This window comes from Argiope bruennichi, chromosome 11 (genome assembly GCF_947563725.1).
Source record: "Argiope bruennichi chromosome 11, qqArgBrue1.1, whole genome shotgun sequence".
Taxonomy (NCBI): Eukaryota; Metazoa; Arthropoda; class Arachnida; order Araneae; family Araneidae; genus Argiope; species Argiope bruennichi.
The window spans coordinates 20,993,959-21,002,384 of NC_079161.1; the positions used below are offsets into that span (position 1 = coordinate 20,993,959).

Here is an 8,426-nt window from a genome sequence, read left to right on the forward strand (position 1 = left end):
TTTATAACAACCCACTGTAATTTAAATAGCTATTACGTTGGATGAAGGCGTAATATATTTAAAAAAAAGTATTTAGAAATGAAATTTTAAAATGCTTAACATTATCTGCTTGCGAAGGAACACATTTATGATATTGATCATAAAAAAATAGTATTTAAATTGTGTCTAGTATTTATTAATATTTAATTAATATAAATTAAGATTAGATAAAATCAAGTATAATATCTCTTTAAATGCTGTTTTAATGATATTCTTTATTATAAACAAGAAAGCATATGAATACACATAATTTATGAATACAGAATATATTTGAGAGAGTATTCAGAAAATGAATAAATAATTTTTTTAAAAAAATAATGTTTACAGAATTAAACATATTATTAATTTTAAAAAATATATTAGACTGTAAAGATATTGATGGCATTTAGATAAAGTTTGAAAATGATTTATTTCAGTTTAAATATCAAAATACTATTATTTTCTATAATATAAACAAGAATCAACATACTTACTCATAATGACGAAACGAAAAACAGAATATTACGATATTTCATCAAATAAATAAGTATTGTGACTTTAATTTTTTTATTAAAATAATTCCTGAAGGAAGAGGAAAAATATCTTGTTGAATAAAATAAAATTTATCGTGTAGTGCATCAAAATTAATAGAATATTTGAGTACAAAAATATGAATGTTATCTTTTATATTAAAACATTTTGAGAAAGCATGGAATCTTACACAAAATTCACTGTTTTTCTTCGTCATATAACAATGGTAAATAATCTGTTATTGCTTAATATTTACAGACGATCTCAGATATATAAATATCTTTTTACAGAAATATAACTAAAATTAAACTACTGCAAAATGATTTCAAAATTAAATGATATTGGTTAGTAAAGCATTTATTATATATATAACAAATAATTCAATTTAATGGAAATATATTCCTGTTTTGATAGGTATCAATCATTTTATCACGCTAATAAAATGTAACAATAACTTAATACATTTAAACTGTCATTCCCAGATGCTTTCTTATTTCAATACATAAAATATTTTTATGGAATATAATATTGCATTTCTACCAAAGCAAATATGATATATTTACCTACATTGTGATTTTCTAGTTGAAATTATCTGAAATATTTTAGGATGATTAGAAAATAAAAAAGCACAAAAATGGCTCTATAAAAGACTTGGGAATAATAACTGCTCAGTATTAAAAATCTGCAAACGATTCGAGTTACTGCAAGCGAGCAGCACTGTTCAAAATGAATTTTCTTTTGGTAAGATAATGCCTTATGCTTATACGTATTTCTTTTCACATAAATGTTCTTTTAATATTAATTTTAATTATAAATTATAATTTTATTTTAATTATAATAATAAAAGTTTATTTCGAGCTTAGTATTGATTTAATCCAAACAAGTTTTCTTTGGTGAGTTAGAAATTTAATGTTATTCATTGATTTATACAGTGACTCCCAAAAGTGTTCGTACACCAACAAGAATCAATTAAAAACCTCATTATTTACCATTATATATTCTTATTTTTACATGAAATTTTTTTCATAGCATATTTTTACAGTTCTTAATAAAGCAGTGAAGAATAAATTTTAATTACGATGCAAATTATTTTTTTAAAAATGACAATATATAAAATTGCACAAAAATAGGACACAAAAGTGATCATACACTTTAAAAAAACATCATTAAATATGAAATTTTCCAAATTTTTATAAATGTTTAGTATTTAATAGGATATCCTTTATTCTTTATAACAGCTTTTAAACGTTTGGGCATAGATTTAACTAAACGGTCGGTTACTTCTGCACCGATCTTGTTCCATTCTTCGATCATTACTGCTTTCAGTTGAATTTTCGATTTAATGTCGTGTCTTCTTATTCGCACCTCTAATTCTTTCCAAATATGTTCTATAGGGTTTAAATCCGGTGATTGAGCTGGTGTTTTAAGGGTTTGAGGGCAATGATAGAGGCAAAAAAGACGAGCATTCATGACCGTGTGCTTAGGATCGTTGTCTTGGTAATAAACAAAGTTGTTTAAAATGCCCAATTTTTGTGCTGACACTTTTAAATTATTATTGAGAATATTTATATAAACTCTATGATCCATTATACCATCAATGAATACTAAATTGCCTACTCCAGCCTCTGACATACACCCACAAACCATGATACCTCCACAGCTATGTTTTACTGTTCCAACTAAATTCTTGGGATTAAGTTCTTCGTTTTTTTTTTTTTTTTTTTTTTTTTTTTTCCCCTCCATAAAATGATTTTCCCATCCGACCCAAAGATGTTAAATTTACTTTCATCTGCAAATAAGACACGATTCCAATAGCTGTCTGGCTGGCTTATCATAGATTTGGCAAATTTAAGCCTAGCAATTCTGTTCTTCTGACTTACAAAGAATTTTCTTCGTGCAGAGCGGTCATGTATACCAGCATTCCGAAGAATTCTACGAATACAGGAAATAGAAGTTCCATTTGATTCATTATATTGTGAAGTAAACTTTATTGCACTCAGACGTGGATTTTTTAGAAATTTACTCACAATATTTCTTTGATTTCTAGCTGACAGAATTTGAGGGCGACCATTACGAGGCTTGTTTGCAATCCTTTTTCCCTCTCTGTAACGTTTTATTATGCTTTGCACCGTTGAATGAGGTAGATTAGTTATAAATGCAATGCCTCTAATTGATTTTCGAGCTTTAAAGTGAAATATAATTAATTTTCGTACGTCTAAACTCGTTTCTTTACGAATGCTCGTCATATCTAAGAATAAAGTAAATAGAATAAATAAGTGTGATATTAAATACTGAAATCGAACGATTTTAGTGTATTTTTCAATTAGAAGAAAAATAAGCCGCAAAAGATATTTTTATGATGAATTTAAATAAATAATGTTTGGATGTACGAAGACTTTTGTGTTCTAATTTTGTGAAATTTTTTATTTATTTATTTTTTAGAACAATACTACTTGATTTTTTATAAAAATATTTGTTCAGTTTTATTAAGAACTATTTAAAGATGCTAATTAAAAAAAACCAACTAATAAAATGCTTTATTAAGAAGTACAGAACACAATTTCTGCAAATTTCTTCAATGTACGAACACTTTTGGGAGCCACTGTAATGTATCCATTGACATTAGCAAATTTTCAGGACATACCAATCAGAATCTCGTGAAAGAGAAGAAATTCCTCGATTTTTCTGAAGATTTAAAATTATTATTAATGTGGATTCAGAATTATAAATACGTTTTTAAAATTGTAAAAATAAGCAATCATAAATTATTTGCATTTATTAAATAGGAAAATATTATGTAAACAAAGATAGACTTATGTGTGATTTTAATCAGCGGAGGAAATATGTTTTAATTTCCTGAGAAAATAAACATTTATTTGTCATTGGTAGTTGTTTTAATTTAAGGCAGCCATAAAGTTCGCTTTAGAAATCTCTTTAAAGTTCAAACTGAATGAGTGAATTAAATTTCTGTGTGATTTTAATCAGCGTGAGAAATATATTTCAATTTCCTGAGAAAATAAACATTTATTTGTCATTGTTAGTTGTTTTAAGTTAAGGCAATCAAAAAGTTTGCTTTAGAAATCTCTTTAATGTTAAAAATGAATGTGTGAATTAAATTTCTGTGTCATTTTAATCAGCGTGAGAAATATGTTTCAATTTCCTGAGAAAATAAACATTTATTTGTCATTGTTAGTTGTAATTTAAAGCAGTCATGAAGTTTGCTTTAGGAGTCTCTTTAATGTTAAAAACGAATGTAGTTTATTGGGTTATATAAGACAAATATTTCATTTGAATGCACTAAATAAACATACTTTGAAGGTAAGAATATTCACTTGAAATTGCTTTTAAAATATTCGAATTATAGTAACTTTTCATTAAAAAAAGGAAATGAAAAATTTCGCTTTTTCAGGCAATTTTTGAAAAATATTATTATCGCAAAAAATTAATTTCCACATCATCTTAAAATTTGAAGAATTTTTTTAAAGGTGCCTTTTTAGAATTCAAATAAAAAAAATTCTTGCTTTTTTTACAAATATATATATATATATATATATATATATATATATATATATATATATATATATATATATATATATTCAAAAGGCAAAAAAAAAATAAAAAATGACAAGAATATTTAATTTTTGAAACCCAATGAAAATGTTACAATAAAAATAAAAAAGCTATTCATAAATAAAATCATTTCATTAACTCAAAAATATACTTTAATATTAAGTAATTATTAAAAGTTCCGAAAATTATCGAAAGCGATTATTTTATATTACAAATGGCATCTCCAGAGCATAAAAAATGAAAATGGCTGAAATAGGGTAAAGCCTTTTTTTTTTTTTAAATCTATTTTATATTACAAATAAGATCTCCAGAACATAAAAAATGAGAATGGCTAAAATAGGGTAAAGCCTTTTTTTTTTTTTAATCTATATTAAAATGACGAAAATGCAGAAAATATGTTATACTTTTCCCAGAAATCAATATATCTGATAGTTTTAGTATAGGAAACAGAATATAACCTAATAAACCTTTTGCCTCACAAACTATAAAATTTAAGCTGAAACTTCTCGCAAATATTTGTTAACAAACTTTTGGAAGAAACTTTTCATGTTCTTTTCGAAATACGTAAAAGAGAAACAGTTCTCTTTGGGTTTTAAAAAAAGTTATACGGAAGAAAAATTGTTAGTTAAATAAAGATTGAAATATTTTCTGCTAATGTAAACAAGAATATTGAATCAAAAATGATACTGAGATGCTTGTCATTGAAGAGTTCCTAAAAGTTGTTTGGGTGCAATAAAATGAAGTCTACTGAGGGGAAAGAGATTAAAAAAAAAAAAAAGAAAGAAAGAAAGAAAGCTATTAGAATTTCTGCCTTGAGACACCACAGCAGCATGATAAAGTTTTAGACTTGATATGTCTGTCTTATTTTTACTCCACTGGATTTTTTCTGCCGTTTCATTCTGCTGATAACGAATTATACTCCACGCAATTCACTGAAGAAATGTCAGCCGAAAAAATAATAATCATGGGTAAAAAACATCTATTATTTTGAAATGCGTACATTTATTAATTAGAAATTAGATGAGAATTTTAACATTTATTTTTTCATAACGTCCATTAGACTCATGAAATATTTACGGTTTTCTTTTAATTTTTATTTTTTTTATTTTATTGCACGTGTTTATGTAGAAAAAGTCATAATACCTAAGTTTACCTAGGACAATGTAAAATGTGTCTTTTTCATATGATAATAAAATTAAATATAAACTTAAATCTTTTATAAATCCTTCTCCGAAATTAGTAAATATATCGCGTGTTATCCTGAAATCTGTAATAGCAGTAATTCGTGTTTAGAGAAGTTCAACATCACTATTTTACATATTTCATTATTTTTATTTTAATATCGATAATAATTTGGATTCTTTAAAAAAAATGTCATTTTTTTCACTTTCAAAATAATTTTTATCAATAACCATGGTGTTCGCACATAATTCTTATGTTCTTGTATTATAATTCGTGATATGTTTAATATTCGTTTTGAATTCTAAAGTACTTTAGTATTCTTGTAGGAAAATATTCCTGTAGTATTTTTAAAAAATTAAATAAATGAATTTAAATTAAAAAAAGAAAAAAATTGTTAAAATAAATAAATTAATAATAAAGAAAAGAAATTAAATTAAGAAAAACAATTTATAACGCCAATCATGATAAATTTGGAAAGATAATTTTTTGTTTTAAGATAATATATAAATTAATTTCTAAATTAAAAATTTAATTTAATTAATTTAAAATTATTTTCGGAAGTTTGCGGAAAAAAAGGCAAACTTTTGCACAATTTTTAATTAAAATTTTAATACGAATTTCAAAAAACTTGCATCGAAGTTCATATTCCCATGGGCCAAAATATACATGTACCACGTCACGAGGCTCTATGTAAAAAGTCGTGAGTGTAGAATGCCAACACAAGATACGCATTCATCTGTATGAAAACCAAACATATAAATGATAATGCGCAAAAACTGGATACTATATGTAAATAGTGTATCATGCATGCTCAAAATGCTCTACAAAATAGACCAGTGGACCTAGAGCAACTAAATTTGACAAATAATTATTTGTTAAGTAATAATGTTCACTGGAGTGGTTTTTCAGAATAATTAGTAGCAGAAATTTTAGCAATATTTAAATTTAAAAGTTAATAGATATTTTAAAGACTTTTTTCCCTCTCAGTAATGTCTAAGTGTATTATCGTTAAAATAAGTATTTGTACGTTATTTTATTCATTAATAAAAAAAAAAAAAAAAAAATTGCGTTGGAAGTAACTTTTATTTCCTTACAATTATTTCTTTTAGCTTAATAAATGTTCGGAATTTAGTTCTCAAAACTAGGACAATGCTAGGACTGCCTTGTTAAAAGGCTAGAAACAGTAAGGGGCACAAAGTGGGTATATTTTGAGCCTAACCATTTAGGAGTTCAAACAGGATATTTGAAAATTGTGCAAAAAAGACACTTCAATCATAAAAATGCTGATTCTTTTAAATTGAATGAAATAACAACTTCACATTTAAATGAATCAATTTTTATAGTGGTTAATATTTGTTTGTATACTTTTTATAGCGGTCACACTCTTAATGTGTTTTTTGTAATTGTGAGGCTAAAATAATCTGCTTGTATTATTTAATTCCTCTTCAATCATCAAGTTAGCAAATGAAACCTATACCTCTAAATCATTTTGATAGTATATTTTGATTAATAAATCTGTGTGCTGAATTTTTTGAAATATTCTTTTTTTTTTCTCTCTATATCGACTTGAATTAAAATTTCATAATTTGTGTTTGATTAATATTCACACAGTTTAACTTATTCTTATTGCCTTTGCAGATGCTGTTAGTTGTTCTGTGTTTCGCAGCTGTTATTTATGTTGCTATGGCAGACGATGATTCTCATGTAATGGCAGGAAAACCTCTCTACTTTACAAAAGTTACTGATTCTGATGGCAACGTCATTGGAGTCGAGCAACATGAAGGATGAATCTTCACGCAATACCAGTGAAAGCAATACCATAAAATTTTATCAAACGTTCTATCTGATCCATTTCAAAATTCTTTCAAAAATTTAAATAGATGGAAAAAAATTTACAAAATTATTCCATTTTGTAACTGAGTACTAAAGAATATGAATATGCAACTTATTAAAAAAAATATTTCTTTTTTAATTGTAATAAAAATTTATTTCTGAATGTTCATCAATTTGAATTTAATTTTTCATTTTTGTTTCATGAAATTATATTTATTTATTTTATTACCATCATAAGCATTTTCATAATTTTCCAAGTCAATCTTTTGGAATAATGAAGAAGTATATGCTGTTAATATCAGGAAGAATTAATAAGGTAAATCAACGTTTATTACTTTAATGAACAGAATATTAAAAATTACATATTAATTAAAGAGTGTTTATTATTTCTCCATTATAATTTTGTGGGTTAGAGATTTTAAACAAAAAGTGTTATTTTTCGTGTTGGTTTAGTTTATTTTGATCACAGAAGAATGGATAGTAATAATATTAGAATAAAATATAAGAAATACTTAAATTAAACCCCACACTTTCTCCTTTAATTCTTGGTGCAAAGTCACCATGATGTCATCCTTTGTAATGAAATAATGCAGTATTTTGATTTTTTTTTTTTTTTTTTTTTTTTGTAAATGATACACTTTTTGCAAATGCAATTTAAGTCATGATATATTTCATGGTAACTTCAATGGACTCAATCTAAGCTGCTTTAAAAGAAATGTTATAAACTTTCGATTCATAGTCATATGACGAAGTTATTTTAACCGATTTGTCCATCTATTTTTAGCGTGCTCTCTAAACTTCCATAACATCCCAAATTGACAATGTTTGGCTGACGTCTTCCTAATATGAACGTGCACCTACATATTAAAAAGCATTTTCAGCAGAATTAAATTTCATATCAGCATATTCGAGACTATTGTTTTGAAATTAAAAATTCATTTTGAAGAATTTCAAATCTTTACTAATCTATGAAGAATTGCAATATGAATTTGATTCAAATTTTAAAAAATAACATATTTTAAATTAGAAAGGTTCAAGTAGTTAAATTAATCGACGATAGCCACGATAATATTTTTGTTACTAATCAAACTTGGAATTTTTAAAATGTGTCCTTCTGCACTGTTTCGAAGAGTTCAAGTATTTCATTCTTAAAAAATTAAGGAGTTCAGTTCCTTTAAACTGAAAACTAGTATTTATTACTATCCAAATTATTTCAAGCTTCTATATTTCATTGTGAAATTTCAGCACACTAATTTTAGATTTTAAGCAATTGACAATCTGAAACAATTAGT

At 25.3% G+C, this 8,426-nt stretch overlaps 1 long non-coding RNA gene across 1 annotated transcript; it reads left to right on the plus strand.

Moving 5' to 3' along the window:
• The first annotated feature begins 1,149 nt into the window (after positions 1 to 1,149).
• LOC129957582 (uncharacterized) lies at positions 1,150 to 7,303 on the plus strand. Its single transcript, XR_008782783.1, has 2 exons — positions 1,150 to 1,290; positions 6,940 to 7,303. It is a non-coding gene; the product is annotated as an uncharacterized LOC129957582 (long non-coding RNA).
• Positions 7,304 to 8,426: the final 1,123 nt, after the last annotated feature.